Source organism: Cetorhinus maximus, chromosome 8 (genome assembly GCF_964194155.1).
Source record: "Cetorhinus maximus chromosome 8, sCetMax3.hap1.1, whole genome shotgun sequence".
Taxonomy (NCBI): domain Eukaryota; kingdom Metazoa; phylum Chordata; class Chondrichthyes; order Lamniformes; family Cetorhinidae; genus Cetorhinus; species Cetorhinus maximus.
In genome coordinates, this window is record NC_135886.1 from 43988550 (window position 1) to 44007608 (window position 19059).

Consider the following 19059-nt stretch of genomic DNA (forward strand, 5'->3'; position numbering starts at 1 on the left):
TCTCTCTGCTGTTTGAATGGGGATATTAATCCACACGTATTGATAATATTGCAACAGTCATTGCTGCCTCTATATCGGCCACAATTAGAATTTGGAACCCAGGAACCAGAATTTTGGAGCAGAAAATGTCACTTAGCCCATTGTGCCTGTGCCAGCTTTTTGCTATAGTAATCCAAACTAATGCCACGCTATTCATCTGTGTTATTTTTAGGGAGGTATTAGCCTATATAAAATAAAAAATATATGTAAATGGGTTAATGCTTATCTAAATTAGTACAACAGAGAATGCGATTCAAGCATTTGTAGGGGTAAAATTTTTGGCTCAGTGGGTGGGCGCACGCCCGACCTGCTTGAGCGTGAAATAACACGCATTGACACCGGCCAAGGTCCCGACGTCAACGCACACACTCGCAATATTTCACTCGGTGGGTACCATTAATTAAGAGGCCATTTAGGGCCCTTGACACACCAATTGTCACCGATTTTATGTAGCCTGTGCGATTTTTCGGTCGTCACACGGGCAGGCCACAATTTGCAAAAGCTCATCCATGGGCGGGATAAGAAGGGTCAGCAGCATTGTCAATGTGAGCAATGAGGAATTTTGGAGATCATGTGCTGCTGGCTGCTTATGTGAACTGGACAGCTTCATCTCGCTTCAGAGCTGCATTCTGATCATTTCTAGGCTTCATTTCAGGACTCATTATTGTCTTCTAGGTGCCTGGAGGGTGCAGAGTGTGTGGGCCCTTCCAGGTGCCAGACAGGCTTCCATTACACTGGTAATGAGGATTGTAGTCTCTGCTGGTGGCACCTCCTTTGAAGAGGAAGAGAGGGGCAGAAGGGACAGGGGACCAGGGGCAGAATTTTTCAGTTGGCATGCGGGGATGGGCCTGAGATGCCAACGTGTAAAATGATGCGCGATGATGTCGGGCGTGTACCCTGATGTCATCGCGCAATTCCGTGATATTTCGTTCGGCAGGCGTGCGCCAGAGTCGGCTGTGCACCCACCAATATATAAACGGCCTATTAAGGCCATTAACAAAGCGATTCATGTCATTAGTAATGCTGCCCATCCGACCTTAAGGTTGGCGGGCAGGCGAAAAGGCTAAGCGGCCTTCACGTTTTTGAGGAAACCTCATCCACGAGCGGGATGAGATTTTCTAAAGCTTTTATTAAATAAATAAATACATTTCCTGAAGTATAAAAACATGTCCCATCTCATATGACACAGTCACATGAGGGGACATGTTTAAATAACCTTTTAAATCTTTCAATCTCCGTGCCTCAGGGAGATTGAAGCACTCTTTCGCATGCGAAAGAGAGCTGGTCCCGGCTCTCCTTCCTCCCCCTGCCCGCACAGGTAGCGCTGAGTGCTACCGGTCACGTCTTACGCTGGACAGGCCTTAATTGGCTGCCCACGTAAAATGGTGTCGTGGAGCCAATCGCGGGCAGTGATCAGCTCTGCGCCCGTTCCCACCGAGCCTGCCCATATGAAAATTCTGCCCCAGGTGTCCCAATGCAGATTCCAGGAGAGCAGCCTGTGGGAGGAGAGGCACAAACACAGGGGATGCAAGGCCAGCAGGAAATCCAAGGTGGAAAGGGCCGCAGAGGATGGCACTATCCTGCTGCCAGGGTTTACAGGCGGTGATGCAGCTACCTCAAAATGTCCAAGGTGCAATGCCAAAGGAGGCTCTGCCTCTCCAGGGAGACCTTCAACTCCATTTGTCAGAGGATCAGACCTGAGATAAGCTCCGGCTGTGTGGGTGGACACCCCATGCCAGTGGCTCTTAAGGTCACAATGGCTCTCAACTTCTATGCCTCCAGCTCTTTCCAGGGCTCAGTGGAGGATCTGTGTGGAGTGTTCCAATTAGCTGTCCACAGTTGCGTCAAACAGGTGACGGAAGCTCTGTTCAGGCAGTTACTGACCATTATTCTTTGCCATACGGACAAGGCCAGCCAGGTTGAGCGAGCCAAAGGCTTCGCAGTGATTGCTGGGTTCCCCCACATCCAGCGTGCCATCGGCTGCACACGTGGCCATCAAGGCGCCAGCGGATTAGCCGGGTGCCTTTGCCAACAGAAAGGGATTCCACTCCATGGAAGTGCAGATAGGGTGTGATCACAAGATGCAGATTCAACAACTCTGTGCAAGGTTCCCTGACAGTTTCCATGACGCTTACATCCTGAGACATTCCCAGGTGCCAAGGCTCTTCAGTGCTCCAGCCCGACTGGATGGATGGCTGCTGGGCTATCCCCTTATGCCAGGGCATTGATAGAGAGAACCACTGGTCTTCTCAAAATGCACTTCCGATACCTGGACCGTTCGGGGGTGCACTCCAATACCCCCCAGAGCAGGTATCACTGATTGTGGTTGCATGCTGCGCTCTCCACAATCTGGCACTGGCAAGGGGGGACCCACTGGAGGAAGAGGATGTTGACGCAGCTGCACAGGCAACAGATGATGAGTCCGTGGTGAGTCCAAGGACGAGCACAGTGAGGAAAACGCTGAGGGCGTGGCGCAGACCTCGGTAATCTCCAGGGAGACAGGGACACCCAGGACGCTTTGATCCAATGCTCCTTCAGCTAGGCTACCAAATAAAAACCACAAGCCAGAGCTGTAGCTTCCATACTCGATCCCAGAGAAGACCATTTCCTTGGCCACCAACACACGCTCTGTGCCTGTGCAATAAAGTTTCAGGAGACACATGTCCATCATTACATAATAGCCTACCCTTCACCTACAGAACAAATAAAGCATACCCAGGTCAATAGGACAAAGTCAAATCTCATTTAATGTTGCATGTGACACATTGCTGAACTAAACATTAACTGGTGTTGTTTGTTACACCATTAAAAAACTCAAAGCAAAATGGGGGAACAAAATATCACCCATGATAAGCCTGTCTTGTGCTTAAGGTGCTTTAAATTTATGTTTACGGGTGCTACATCTAGGTGCTCCCCCCTCGCTGGCACCAGCATTGAAGGCAGCCTGCTAACTCTGCTGTCTTGTTGGCCTTGATGACCTTGGCGGTCGTCCTCTGGCCAGTGGAGCCTGTGCTGGCCCCATCTGGGAGGGAGCGGCCAGTTCCACAGCTGGCATCTCCCCAGTGCTGCAGCCTCATCGGATGCCACGATCACTGGCGGAGGGGTGGAGGAGCTTTTGCCCTCATCCGGAACGCCCTGAGAGGAGCCCGCAGAGACAACAGGCAGCTTGTGCGCCAATGTGAGGTCGCTGTGGACCTCCCTGCTCACCACTAATGGATGGGCACCAAGCTGAGATACTGGATGACCTTCCATCTCTCACACGGACACTGACCACCTGAGGTCATTGCCTGTGTGTGGGCTTGCAGGTCCGAGCGCAACCCCAGGAATCCCTGATTCTGTCCCTGGAGCTGCCTCTCCATGAGAGTTGCCACTCACTCCATGAATGAGGCATTGCAGTCGGCCATGAAGGTTAGCGCAGTGGGCATGCTCCGCAGGGACTCCTCCAAAACGGAGACCATGGCACGCAAACCCTAATGTATCTCTGCCAGATCCTCCCGCACACCCCCTGGGCTTCCAGCATCTGCTGCCTAATGGACGACTCCAGAGGCCCTTCATCAGCCTTCGACTGAGCATTGTCCTGGTCTCCAGCAATCCTCTGACTGCTAGCGCCCTGGGCACTCTCTGCCTCCGCCTGCACCTCAAGCAAGTGTGAAGTGCCCTCACCAATGTGCATTGAGATACCAGACGGCAGTCTAATGCCCACTGTGGTGCTGGTATCTGCGCTGGTGGCTGCTTGACAGAGTGGGTGTGACGCAGGTGCGTGGAGAGCATGGTGGTCCTCTGGGGTCAAGGGTGGCGCTTCAGGGTCTTCAGCGCGAACGCCTGCTGGAGAACCTAAAAGGGAGAAGAAGAACATGTCATTAGTGATCGTCATCACACTGTCAATGTGCAAGCCAGGCACCCTGGCGAGACAACGGAGATCTGCATCATGGTCCCCTCATCTTTCAATTATCAATGGGGACTCCAGGTTCGAGGCTCACATCAATGAAGAGACTACACTAGAATGGTTGCACTATCTGAAATTCTCACCTCTGTGCACTGCACTCTTAACTTCGTCTGACACTCCAACCTCACCGTTGCCGGTTGATCGAGGTGCATGCCGCCTCTCGAGCTCCAAGGCCTCCTGCTCATAGTAGGTGAGGATGAAGTGGTGTGGGGGTCCCCCGCCAGTCCACGTCCTGTCAATATTGTTATGGGATGTCTTCTCCTGAAAGGGCAGAGGAGCATTGATTAGTCCACTCTCTACCTGCAGCGCCATTGCAGCCTGGCCAACCCCACCTGAGGAGCACCCTCCGTGCCACATCCGATTCGTGGCCCTTGACCCGCAAGGCACTCAGTCTAAGCAGCCAGGGCTCATCCTCTTGGCCAGCTCCGGTGTCACTGACAGGTGCCACTCAGACTCTAACGCCCCTGAGGTCCACAGTGGGGTGGCCAGCCCTTATCTGTTCTCCACACTGACCCATGCCAACACGGTACTCACCCTTCGTGAGCGCAGCAGATCATTAAAGCGCTTCCAGCACTGCACCCATGTGCACCTCACCACGTCGTGGCTGCTCACCCGGGATGCCATCTTCTCCCATGCCTTCTTGGTGAGGTGCAGTGGCCTCCTCCTCCCGTGTCTGGGGACAAGAGTGTCCTTTCTGGTAGCCACCTCCTCCAGGAGGGCTGCGAGGCGCTCACTGGAGAAACACGAGGCCGACTGCCCCGCCGACCTCACCTCCCGCATGAATTCTCCTTCCTGGATCGCAGCCATGTCACTGCCGCAACTTTGACACAGGCAGCTTCCCTGAATTGGCCGCTGGGTCGCCATTGAACCCGGTGGACAATAGGGCCCCGCCTGCCCTTTCTCAGAGCTTTCCCAGCCGCCTTCCATGCTGGGCGGGCCTTAAATGGCCCACCAGCATGAAATCAACTTTCGGCCCCGATCACTGGCAGCGGTCGGTTTCCTGACACCCCCCGCCCCCGTCAAGGGCAAAATTCTGCCCTATGTGAACTTCGCCAATCAGAAAACTTACCTTGAGATAAACAGTCAACATGATTGTTTGTCACAGCTGCATTAAGTTGAATATCTCCTGACAACTTCAAACTAAAAAATGTGGAAAAAATCATTTCTGTTACCCATCAGTGCTTCCAATTGCTTTCAGCCAGAGAAAACCATAGCAGTTACAACAGAAACTAAATTAATGGCAATTCATAGAGGTCTTGCCATAAACCAAATCATGTGTAGAAATCCAAAGAAGGTGGTTTGAAGATAACAAATTTGAAAAGAATTCATATCAATAATAAAATAATCAGGAGAGTTCGAAGTATGCTATTGAAAATAAATTAGAATTTGTGTTATCTTCATCCTGAGGACTTTAAACAAATCTGATTTCCATGTTGCATTCTGTAGAGAAGAAATGACTTTTTATTGAAGATATCTTTAGATTAAATCTGGAGAAGAGAGAAAATATAAAATTTTGATATAGAAGAATGATAATCATCAAATTTATAGGAAAATCTTTTATTCAGCTTTCTGCATCAATGCATATATGCTAAAAACGCATTGCACATGCATGAGAAGGCCAATCTCTATTCATGTTCAATTTTTAGTACATGATTTTTCAAATTGATTCATTAGCACAAAATTACAGAAACATTGTTCAGCTAACGCTGTTTCACAGAAGACACCATCTGTCAAATTTATATAAATAAGACCAGAGATATGTCTGTGCTGCATATATACTACTCCAATTGTGCAGTACAAGCTGCACGGGTCAGAAAATTCTGCAGGTGTTCTCCTGGTTCCCCTTTCATAACTGTCAAAACCCCACAAAATGCCAGAAAGCAGCTTAACCTACTTTGAAAATTTTCCATTATTTCTCATGTCTCTGCCTCCAAGGGACCTACATCTGCTTTAGCTACTCTCCTTTTTATATACTTGTATATGCTCTTACAATCTGGTTTTATATTTCTGACTAGTTTACTCATACTCTTTTTTTCCCTTTTTAATCAATGTTTTGGTCACCCTTGACTGGTTTCTAAAACTTTCCCAATCCTCAGGCTTACTACTGTTCTTTGCATTATTATAAGCCTCTCCTTTTAACCTAACATATACTTAACTTCTCTAGTAAGCCATGAATGGATCTTCCTCGCTGAGTGTTTTTTTTAATGAAATGTATTTTTGTTGAACATTTTAAGTCATTTCTTTAAATGTTACCCATTGTTTATTTACCACCATATCATTTAGTCTATTTACCCTATCAATCTTAGCCAGCTCTGCCTTCTATGTAATTGACTCTGTTTAAGATTCTTGTTTTGTACTTGAGTATGGTACTCCCAACATTAATATGAAATTCAATTGCATAATGATCATTTTTTCCCCAGGAGATCTTTTATTATGAGACTAATTAAGCCTGTCTCATTCCACAATACTAGGTGTAAAATAACTTAATTCCTAGTTGCTTCCACAATGTTGAAAAGCAGAATACTGAAAATCTTAAATAAAAACAGAAAATGCTATTTTTCAGAATTCAATCATACCATCAAATCCATTGTTTCCATAAAGAATTTCCAAAGTTAAAGTCTCTTTGTAATTTGCTAGCCTCCCAACAGAGGTGAGTAGCCGTAGGAATAATTTAAATTTATCCTCAACCCCAATCCCTCCCAGGCAAGCAGGTGAAAATATCAGTCATCTCTGCAACATTATAATCTACCTCAATCTGCAAAACTCAGCCTTGAACTGCCACAATCACTAAACTATTGAAGCCATCATTAAACTTGGAAGTTTTGATCTTTATCTATCCTGTGATCCTGTACTAAGAGGACATTCATCCAGCTTCCTTTAAAAGAGTTAATTAATACAACTATGCTGTGATAACTATCAGCGTGTAGTTTGTGCAACTCCCAAGCACAGAGGCCAAAAAAACCCTTCTTGTTAAATGCTATAGCCTATAAACTCAGCTGTGCAGTGTTTATTTATTGGGTACTAACTTGGTCTACTATGCCCCAATATGGTGGACAGGAAGCACACATTCATTTCAGGCTGGAGATGCAATGCATGACATACACAAATAAGGGTCCTAGTACTTGCTTGAGCATGCCCCCACCCACCCACACCCCTCACCAACACTTCTTTGTCCTTAGGCAGCCCTCGCCATCATAGGCTGTACTCTGGAAAGCAGATCTAGAGATCACCTGCAGCAAAAAGTTACCTGTTCCTCTAAACCCCACATTAAAAGGTCCTAAAACTCCCAACCTTGACCCCCGACCTCTCCTATTCCTAATTTTTGATCTCCCCTGCTCCAAAATCCAGGGTGTTCAAGTTTACTGTTCCTGCATCTCATCTCTAGTTATTTTCTACAAGATGATAGGGAAAGAGTGACCTGGCTTCTTACCAGTGCTATCCTCTGACAGCTGTCTCCAGGTTGCATCTGTAAATGGTGCTGTCAATCCCAACTGCATAAAAGGTGTATGAATGATTATATAAGTACAGTACCTCAAAGGTTCTGCACAATATTAAACAAGACTGGGTCGAAATCCTGGAACTCCCTCCCTAACAGCACTGTGGGTATACCTACACCACATGGACTGCAGCGGTTCAAGAAGGCAACTCAGCACCGCCTTCTCATGGGCAATTAGGGATGGGCAATAAATGCTGGCCTAGCCAGCGACGCCCACATTCCATGGATGAATAAAGTAACTCTTGCATCATCCTTTGCAGAGACTTACATCAGCATATTGAAAATATTAAAAACAGACCCACTGGCTGTCAAGCTCAATTAATCCAATACAACAACAATTTAAATTAAAATGTATTGCCTATTTTGCTCATTGAAGGAAAAGCCAGTATCAGGATAATAAGAAACTAACAACAAGTTCCATCTCAAATGCATCAATCAACCAATTTCTTATAATAATATTCTTACCATTCAGAACTAATTTCTCTGTCCAAATATTATTCCGAGTTGTTACCCACCAAATACATTATTCCTTATTAAACACCAATTGACACTGGGCCAAATACACAAAGTCATTCTGTTATCTGTTTTATTTCATCCCCAGCGAATTGCAGCTTTCTTACTCAGCAGTTACAGCAACGGGGGTTTGTAAACAGTACTGACAGCAGTGTTACACTCAAGCCAACATTTCCCTAAGGTGGAGATTCAGCTTTGCAGAGAACATTCTTACAAAATCCAAAGCATGATCAAAAGCAAAATATAGTCATTTTTAATGACTTAAGAAGTACAACTGCAATCGGTTTGAGTGATTTTTAAATTATGAAAAAGGAAACAGTCACCAAAATCACCCTGATGTTTAATTTCACCTTCGTGTTGCAGTCAGTGTAATCGGTCTGAAACTAAACTGCTGTGGGAAACATCCATTATCTGTCTGTATACTTACCCCATGACCTTCAAACATATTCTTAGTCTTTAATCATGCCTTTTTCTAAAGAGTCAGATTAGTCTAATAGGGCAGAATTTCACACTGATCGGGCAGGCGCACACCTGACCCAACGGGACATGAAATCACGCAAGATCACATCGGGCGAGCGTCCCGATGTCATCCTGCGCTCGCGTGATATTTCGGTCGGCAGGCGTGCGCAAAAGTTGGAAGCACGTCCGCAGACAATTAAGAGGCCAATTAAGGTCTTTAAAGCCGTAATTCTCTTTTTACTTTGCCCATCTAACCATATGGTTGGCGGAAGGGTGAATCGGCCAGGCGGCCTTTACATTTTTCATGAAACCTCATCCAAGGGCGGGATGAGGTTTCCGTGATGAAATAAAATAGAAATAAAAATCGGTGGACAGAATTTTTATCATGTATATTTACAGGTGCCTGATTGGAATGCTTATACATTTTTTTTCTGCTTTTCAAAACTTTATTTGTAGATTTTTGGGTCTGCAGCTCCGAGGCAGCTCTCTTTTAGCGCTGGCCCACGCCTGCATTGACGTCAGTGCCTGCCTCCTCCTGCCCCCACCCCAGCAGCACTGAGCATTTCAGTGTGTGCTTTAGGCTGGCTGGCCGTTAATTGGTCAGCCAGCGTGAAATCGTAGTTGGAGGCCAATTGCGGTAGGCGGTCCGTTCCCCGGCCGATCCTGGGGCCGCCAATCCCACCTGCCCACCGACCTAAAAATTGAGGCCATGGTTTTGCCTGTAAGATGAAAACAGGATGGTGGCCCACTCACACCCTGTTTGGCTGCTGGACTTGGCCATTCCACTGTCGGAGGCATCCATCCTCCTCTCCCTCCTTTATCTCTATTCCAGATATGAGTCCCTCTCATGCTGAAAGTTTCTCTGCAGAAACAACAATAACTATGAAAATAACTCTGGATGCTGACCTTTTAGATCATCTTTCTTCACTAAAGAAGCAGTTGCTACTAAAGGCAAGTAGAGACATGAGATAGAATTGAAGAAACTTGGGCCAGGATTTTCCATGCCCGCCGGCATCGGGCGTGTTCAATGCCGTGCACCAGACATTATGGTGCAATCAGTTTCATGATGGGCATGAAACCAGTTTGAGATCGTCAGCTCAGCCTGTCGATGGCGGGCCGCATTTCCCGTCATCAGAAACCTCATTGTAGTACATCAGCGTATCATTATAAGGCCAGTCTGCTGGACTCATCCCCCTCACTAGATCATCCGCCCACATCGGCGGGAAAACACGCTGACATGTTTCACAACAGCACATAAACAATGTGCACCTGACGGGCTGCACTTTGCTCGAGACTTCAAGGTTTGTTTGCCTACCTTGCTTTGGTCAGCACTCACAGTCATCAGCACCAGGCTTCACAGGCAGCACCACATCACTTTTAGAGGGGCTCACAAGTAGGTCTCTACTGACCAGACCAGCCATATGTGGGTGGCTTTTCAATGACTGCAGGGCAAGATTTTGCTTGGGGAAGGGGGAGAAGTGGCCTCAGGCAAGGGAAGAGGCTGCAGGACAAGAGCTGTACTGGGGAAGGAGGGAATCCCAGGGTTTGTATGGGGGCACATGTTGATCTGTGCAAGTGGCCTCAAAACGATGGGGGCTGAGGAGGCAGTCTCCAGGGGAGATGAGGCCAGATGAACATGTGAGGGTATGTGTGTGAGAATGGGTGGTGATGTCCTTTGAGCTGGCAGTGGTGAGATGCTAATGAATGTGTGATGGGCTTGAGTGTGAGAGTTTAGAGTGATGAGATGGTTGCCATTCCCTGGCTGCACGGATGAGATCATTCATCCTCTATCTGCATTGGATGGCCAACCTCTTCTGCGCAACATTGGCAGCGGTGGTCGGTGCCATCGCCTACCAAGCTGGAGTGGTAATGTAGCTGCCTCTGCTGTGGCCAGAGTGGGGATAGAGGACATCACAGTGGGCCTCCACGGTGTTCAAGAGGCATTTAGGGACCATGTCTTCTTTGCAGCAGTCCTGGGCTGGAAGAACTAAACACAACTGTACTTTAAATGTGGTGCCTGGCATGATGAAGCGATGAGGTGATGGCATGGCAGGCGAATGAGCGCCTGTCCACCATGGAAATGGCATGTTTCCCGGGAATGCATAAGTAATGCAGTGGGTTTGGGACGATACGGCGTGAAAACCCAACATTGTGGCCGGCAGATAAAGCATCATCTTACCTGCCCACTACCACACTTAGTACAAATCTGGGACAATTCCGCCCATGGATTAATAAATGGCAGCCAGCATGGAGTAGTTGAAGGAGAATCATATTTGACTAACTAGATTGAGTTCTTTGATGAAGTAACAGAGAGGCCTTATGTAGATAGAGCAATTGATTTTGTGTGCCTGGATTTTCAAAATACATTTGAAACACTATCATGCAAAATTGAAGCCCATGAGATTAAAGAGCCAGTGACAGTTTGGATAGGAGATTGGCTAAGAAAGAGAAGGCAGAGTAATGGTAAATTATAAACAGAAAATGCTGGAAATACTCAGTGGCTCTAGCAGCATCAGTGAAGAGAGAAACCGAGCAAACATTTTGGGTCAATGACCTTTCATTAGACTGGAGGTGGTGCCAGTTCTCTTTTCGATATATATTAATGTCCTAGGTTTTAGTACACAGGGCATAATGACAAAATTTGCAGATGATACAAAATTCAGAAATGTAGCGAACACTGAAGAGGATGGTAACAGACTTCAGGAGGAAATGGGCTGACACATGTCAGGTGCAATTTGACACAGAGAAGTGTCAAGTGGCGTATATTTGTAGGAAGAATGAAGAGAGGCAGTCAAAACTAAAGGGGGATGCAGGAACAGAGGGGCTTAGTGACCTCTGCAGGCAGCAGTTGAGAGGTTTTATAAATAGAGGCATAGAGTACAAAAGGAAAGGAATTATGCTAAATATTTATAAAACACTGGTTAGACCGCAGTTGAAGTATTGTGGTCAATTCTGGGCACCAAGCCTTAGGTAGGACATCAAGGCCTGAGAAAAAGTGCAGAGATATTTACTAGAGCGATGACAGGAATGCAGGAGATTCACCAGGATGTTGCCTGGGATGAAACATTTAAGTTATGAAGAGAGGTTGGATAGACTTGGGTTGTTTTCGTTGGAGCAGAGAAGACTGAGAGGCGACCTGATCGAGGTGTACAAGATTATGAGGGGCATGGACAGGGTGGATAGGGAGCAGCTGTTCCCCTTAGTTGAAGAGTCAGTCACAAGGTGGCATAAGTTCAAGGTGAGGGGCAGGAGGTTTAGGGGGGATGTGAGGAAAAACCTTTTTACCCAGAGGGTGGTGACGGTCTGGCCTAGCACTGCCTGGGAGGGTGGTGGAGGCGAGTTGCCTCACATCCTTTCAAAAGTACCTGGATGAGCACTTGGCACGTCCTAACATTCCAGGCTATGGGCCAAGTGCTGGTAAATGGGATTAGATAGGTAGGTCAGGTGTTTCTCACTGTCGGTGCAGACTCGATGGGCCGAAAGGCCTCTTCTGCACTGTGATTCTGTGATTCTGTTATTCTGTGACTTCAGTTACATGAAGAAACTAGAGAAGTTGGGATTGTCCTCCTTGGAGGAGAGAAGGTTAAGGGGACATTTAATAGACATGTTCAAAATCATGGACTTTTTTGATTAAGTAAATTACTTAGTGTGGCTGAAGGCTGGGTAACCAGAGGAGACAGCTAATTAGCAAAAGAAGCAAAGGTGATATGAAGAGAACTATTTTTATTTTACATAGCGAGTTGTTGTGATCTGGAATGCATAGGCTGAAGAGGTGGTGGAAGCAGTTTCAATAATAACTTTCAAAAGATAAGGGAGACCCAGTGGGTGTGGTGTATTTGGATTTTCACAAAACTTTTGATAAAGTCCCACATAAGAGGTTAATGTGCAAAATTAAAGCACATGGGATTGGGGGTAATATATTGGCAAGGATTGAGAATTGGTTAGCAGACAGGAAACAGGGAGTAGGAATAAATGGGTCTTTTTCCCGTGGGGGGGCGAGGACTAGTGGGGTACCACAGGGATCAGTGCTTGGGCCCCAGCTATTCACAATATATATCAATGATTTGGATGAGGAAATCAAGTGTAATATTTCCAAGTTTGCTGATGACACAAAACTAAGCGGGAATGTGAGTGGTGAGGAGGATGTTAAGAGGCTTCAAGGTGATTTAGACAAGTTGAGTGGGTGGGCAAATACATGGCAGATGCAGTATAAAGTGGATAAGTGTGAAGTTATCCACTTTGATAGGAAAAACAGAATGGCAGAGTATTATTTAAATGATGATAGGATGGGAAATGTTGATGTACAAAGGGACCCGGGTGTCCTTGTACACCAGTCACTGAAAGCAAGCATGCAGATGCAGCAAGCAGTTAGGAAGGCAAATGGTATGCTGGCCTTCCTTGCGAGAGGACTTGAGTACAGGGGCAAGGATGCCTTACTGCAGCTGTACAGGGCCTTGGTGAGACCACACCTGGAGTATTGTGTGCAGTTTCGGTCTCCTTACCTAAGAAAGGATATACTTACCATAGAGGGAGTGCAGCGAAGTTTCACTGGACTGGTTCCTGGGATGGCAGGATTATCGTATGAGGAGAGATTGGGCCGACTAGGCCTGTATTCACTGGAGTTTAGAAGAATTAGAGGGGATCTCATTGAAACATATAAAATTCTGACAGGGCAGGACAGAGTGGATGCCAGGATGATGTTTTCTCTGGCTGGGGTGCCTAGAACAAGGGGTCATAATCTCAGGATATGGGATAGGCCATTTAGGACTGAGATGAGGAGAAACTTCTTCACTCAGAGGGTGGTGAATTTGTGGAATTCTCTACCACAGAGGGCTGTGGAGGACAAGTCACTGAATATTTTTAAGAAGGAAATAGATAGATTTCTAGACTCTAAAGGCATCAAGAGGTATGGGGGAAGAGAGCAGGAGTTTGGCGTTGAGATAGAGGGTCAGCCAAGATCATATTGAATGGGTGGAGCAGGCTCAAAGAGCCGAATGACCTACTCTTGCTTCTATTTTTCTATGTTTCTGTAAATGGATTAATACTTGTTGGGGAAAAACTTGTAGGATGATGGGGAAGGAGCAGGGAAATTGTACTTAACAAAAACAGAATTACCTGGAAAAACTTAGCAGGTCTGGCAGCATCGGCAGAGAAGAAAAGAGTTGACGTTTCGAGTCCTCATGACCCTTCAGCAGAACTGAGTATAGTTAGGAGAGGGGTGAAATATAAGCTGGTTTAAGCGGGGGGGGGGGGGCGGGTGAAGAAGAGGAGGGGGGGGAGGAGGGGAGGGGGAGGGGGGGGTTGTAGGGACAAGCAAGCAGTGATAGGAGCAGATAATCAAAATTATCTGCTCCTATCACTGTTTGCTTGTCCCTACAACCACCACCCCCGCCCAACTTCTCTCTCCCCAACACCCCCCCCACCCCCTCCCTACCACCTTAAACCAGCTTATATTTCACCCCTCTGCTAACTATACTCAGTTCTGCTGAAGGGTCATGAGGACTCGAAACGTCAACTCTTTTCTTCTCCGCCGATGCTGCCAGACCTGCTGAGTTTGCCCAGGTAATTCTGTTTTTGTTTTGGATTTCCAGCATCCACAGTAGTTTTTTTGTTTTTATCTCGGGAAATTGTACTTGATGGCTAGCTCTTCCAAACGGCTGGGACAAGCATAATGGGACGAATCTCCTCTTTCTGTGCTATACAATTCTATTATTCTATGATTTTTGTCTCCTGGCACTCTGATTAATATTGGTCCTTCTTGCCAACCAACACACTCCAAGCTCAGCAATGGCACAATCTCAATATCGAATCTGGCACCCTAGTGCTGAGCCTGCAAGCAGAAAGCTTGTCCCAACAACTAGGCTCTCAATGAATTTCTCTCCATTGTTGACATTCCAGGAATCCAAAAGGCCTCTGGCATTGGTAGCCTATCCCTGTTCTTACATCAATTCTGCCTTCCTAACACTCCTGTTGTTTCTCAGTTGCAGTTGTTACCCTCGCTTATCTAATTATTACAGACTTATAACTACTGAGATTAATTTCAACCTTTGTGCTGACTTGCGATTTCTCCATAGCTTTCAAACTGGCTCCAGGTTTCCCAATCTCCAGATAACCTGGACTGTCTGATCCACATACAGATCGAGAAAATTCTCCCAGGTGATCACCGATTACCATTTCTCCAACAAACCAGAACCACGCGGTGCCTGTTATCTCAAGCTTGCAACTGGCAAGCAGGAAGCGAACACTCGTTATGAGCTTGAAACATGCTCACTGGAATATTGGTAAAAGCAGTAAAAATTTATAAAATAAATCGGCATCCAGGATTCACACTTGAAACAGGGATGAGGCCCTCTATTCAATCTTATCTATCCAATCTGTTCAATTCCTACAACATTTAAAATTTCTGGTTCTCTGAAAATCATTCACTCAGCCCCTTAATTCTGTCCATTTACTGCCCCATTTCCAATCTTGTCGTCTTTTTAAAGTTATGAAGCACTTTGATATTTCACAACTGTGCTCCCGCTTCTCCCTGTTGGAAACCCTTCAACAAGCCACAGGACTGAAACTGCGCAGTCAAAGTCACCAACATCTGATTACAATCCTGGCTTTCTGATTCCTCTTAACCTCCTTTAACACTATCGTTCATTTCATCTCTTCACATCTGGAGAAATGCACACCTATGAGGCAGGACTTTTACTGTGGGCTACTAAACCCTGCCGTCATGCTTAAATGGTGGTTTGGGGGGGGGTGGTGGTCAGAAGCATGCACTCATTGAGATTTTCACCAGATTTTCTCCAATTAATAAACTGAGGCTGGGCTTGCTATCCAATTAAGGATGGTAGGCATGCTCTCGAAGCTGGAAGGCCAATCGCTACCCTCTGGCTTCAAAGCCAGAGGAGCCCCAAAATGGAGGCGTTCTCTCTCTAACTTCCTAAAATTAAATTTAAAAATAGGTTCATAAGCCAGGAGAAAGCCCTACACAAGGCAACCTGCAGCTCTTGCTGCACCCAGGCAGGAAGGGCCTCTAAGCCTGTCTGGAGTACTGGTCCCCTTGTCTGCCACTGGAAGGCCACTTCCAAGCAGCCTGCCACCCGCAGGGACCTGGAGGCTAACAGAAAAATCTGAGTTGGCCTCCAGTAATAGGCCTTTCAGTAGGTCAGTTGGCTACCCCATGCTTGCAGGTGGGTAGCCCTGGCCCACCGAGCAAATGGGTCATGATGGAGCCTCTGTTTCCAGCCCTGATGGGGGCTAAAAATCCAGCCCGTAGTTTCACTCACTGTTACACCACTGACATTGCATCACCTCAAGTGGATTTTATTCCTTTGCCTACATGGTTACCTCTGGTGCAGTCCATGCTTTCATTCATGGTTTCTCTTCTTCCTTAGCTATAAGCCAACACCAGCCCCCCCAGCAACGTTGCCTGGAAATACAAAGTCATCTCTCACACACGTGCAGACAGCAGCCAGACTCAGCTAAATTAAACATCAAATTAATGACTAGCCAAATGGAGGGAGCAAGTTGAGGATGGGACTGAAGTTGGAAATAAATATATTATTAACAATGTTACAGCAGTATTTTGCTCCAGCTATTCTAACCTCTAGAACAACAGTAGGGAGTTTCCATTAAGCGTAAGCTAACACAGGGCAGCAAATTTATAATGAACTGTCCCCAGATGAAATGTATATGCTTAATAGCAGTGGGAAATTTAGGATAATAATTGTGTATTAAATTTTGTAATGCAAGGCACAATAGTCCTTACAATGAAAATGAAATGAATCAATTTTTCCCTAGTCCACCCAAAAAATTATGCTTCAACTCATAGATCTGTTCATAAGGGCTGGTAATTCTCTTGATTGAAGTATTTCTAATTATGATCAAGGGTAAGAGGCCTTTTTCATCAGCATAGTCTTCAGAGTAACCAAAACCTGAGATTCAAGTTTAGGTCTAGTTGTAATGACCAGTGCTCTAGATTTGCAACAATGAATTATAGCATCATAATATATTTAGCACAAATTCTCCTTTATAGCAACAAGAAGCTACAGATAAAGGAACACCTGAACTAGTATATGAACACTTGTTGCATTTATTTTTCAAACTCATTTCAACTAAAATGGAATAAAGCAATACCTGCAGAATGATTATAAAAGAACATAGGCCCTGAAATTTTTAACAGGGATTGGTGGGGGGAGAAAGTCAGGCGAGGTGGAGGAGGGGAGGTGCACAGGGAAAAGAGTTGTGGCAGCTGGGAAACCAGGAAACGCAGGGAGCATATAGGGCCCAACGAATTCAGTGATCTGGGTAGGAGATTGGAGACCAATGGGTTCTGGGAGTGGTAACAGGAAAAGAGAGAAACATTATCAAAAGAGATTTTGGGGGGAGGGGTTTGGGGAGGGAGGGGGGAAGAATCGTAGAGGCCAGGGGTGAAGACGCAAAGGGACAGCGTTGAGGCCAGGGAGGGTGAGGCCAGGCGAGACATCATGGAGGCCTTGGGGGCAGGGCGGAAATGGGAAGGGACATCATGGGAGCACGGTTGAATGGTATGGGGAGGATGTGGTTGAGAAGTGATAGGATGGGACATTGTGGAGGCTGGGGATATTTAAATTAGAGCCTTTTATGTCAGAAAGCTAAAACTTACATTTTACTGAAAGATATAAGCTAATAAATGGGACACCCTCCATTCCAGACAATAGATCACCATAAATAATTATTTTAGAAAATAAGAAAATGCTTGCATGTCCATATTGACATCAGTACCTTTGGAAACAGCACTGCCATTAAATGGTTTGCCATTAATGCCTCCCAGAGGCACTGAAACCAGCTCATGTGAAGGGTTTACAAATGACTTAAAGAGACCAACTGATGCTCATGGCAAACAAGTAGCCAGGCTGTCATTTTGCTCTAGCCATTTAAAAATTAAGCTCCATACCCACTTCCTAGCCCATCCTCATGTACAGATCAACCTTGTGCTTTTCCTCCAACACTGGAGAGGGTCTGCAATCAGAGACTCAAAAGTCACAAATGAGACTTTCAAGGAACCGTGTATAAATGACCACACATATACAGTCATTTCAGGGTTGCTCCAATGTAATTGGAGCTAATTCATCCAGAGCTTTCCACACACTGAAACCACTTCCACTGAAAATAATTCCACAAAATAAGACTGATTTTAAAGTTATCAAATGATGACACAGCACTAATTTCACATCACTACATTTTCCTTCAGATGTGCCATTTATACTTTCCAAAGTGTTCCCTAGATCCTACAGTTTTTGCACACCCTGTAGTTATCGTATAAACAATGAAGCCATTATCCAATTTTCATGGGTTTCAAATATTGCAACACAGTGCCATGTTGCAATGTCTCTACTTCCAGCAATTTTTTTTTTGTACAGCAACTTGCTGGTTCCAATTTCTGCGAGAAATAACAGTAATTAAACCAACATACCTTGTGAAAAATAGGTACGAGTTAGGTTTCCATTCAGACTTCAAAGTCTTAATCACAGTCAAGTCTAGTGGGACAGGCACAGCTCCACAACCTGAAACACAGAATGCTGTTATTAACCACCGCCTCTCAAAACAAGCTTTTTCCAAACAAAGTCACATGGAAAATGCAGCAGATGAGAGTCAAAGATCACCAAGCAGATTACAGAGGAATTTCACAGCCACCAATCAGCTTGCCCGAGCTACCGGGGGACTTGTAATGATGCAAAGGTGAAATGTTAATGTGGAATTGCAAAAAAAAACCACTTGAATAGCTGCAAGCACGGCTGATGATGAGAGAACTTTTAGAGCAAATGGCTCTTTCTGATCAATGCAAATTGAATACTAGATATTATTTAGTCCTGATGAACTCATTCACATTAGGGAAGGATAGAGAATCTTTAATGAAATAACCTTGAATTGTCAAGGACACAATATTGTGGATTAATGTTCGAGGTGAATGATCTAGCACTTAGGTCTATTTTCTTATTTAAGGGGAAACATTTTTTGGGTACCACCATGTCTTCAGAAGTAGTCAGTCATTGATTTTACCCCCCACCATCTTTTTCCCCCGTTTGTTTACATTCTTTTACTACAATTGTTTTATGATAATTACCTGTTCGCAGGTATTATGTTCGGAACGCAAAGTATACGTGGCATTGTATAGGATAACTCCCCATCCAATATAGACAGTGTATCTTTAAAATATAGTATAGATTTCTGAATGTGTTACTTCAATACAGTTTACCCCCTTATCTTCTACATGGCTCTGGCATAATATGAAAATTCTCCTGTTCAAGTCCAAAAGAAAGATATCATGAAAAGTAGACGGAAACAAAATATATTAAGATTGGGATGAAGGGTAGGAGGAATATTGCTAATAGCCCCAACTGCCTGGTAATATAATAATTATTTTCAAATTGAAATCATATATTTTGAGGGTAGAGCTTAAACACAATTTCCAAATTGTTTGAAGGTAACATTCAAAACAAGATAGATAAATAGGATTAAGGGACTTTCGATTGTTCAGTGGGAAATGGGGTGCATTGAATGTTCAGGAAGGTCTTCTGTTCAATTGCTGGTCCACATGGATCTCAGCCAAGATTGTGGTAAGATACAATTAGTC

General features: G+C 45.4%; 1 protein-coding gene across 4 annotated transcripts in view; it reads right to left on the minus strand.

Moving 5' to 3' along the window:
• The window catches only part of pacsin1b (protein kinase C and casein kinase substrate in neurons 1b), a 273452-nt gene extending 255387 nt beyond the window's left edge, over window positions 1-18065 (minus strand). For 2 of the 4 annotated variants that reach the window (XM_078546750.1, XM_078546744.1), the window contains exon 1: window positions 17899-18065. The gene's annotated coding sequence lies outside the window, so the exon portion shown is untranslated. Of the gene's footprint in view, window positions 1-15791; window positions 15874-17898 lie in introns of all 4 variants that reach the window. The other 2 variants (XM_078546745.1, XM_078546751.1) reach the window with 2 other exon arrangements.
• Window positions 18066-19059: the final 994 nt, after the last annotated feature.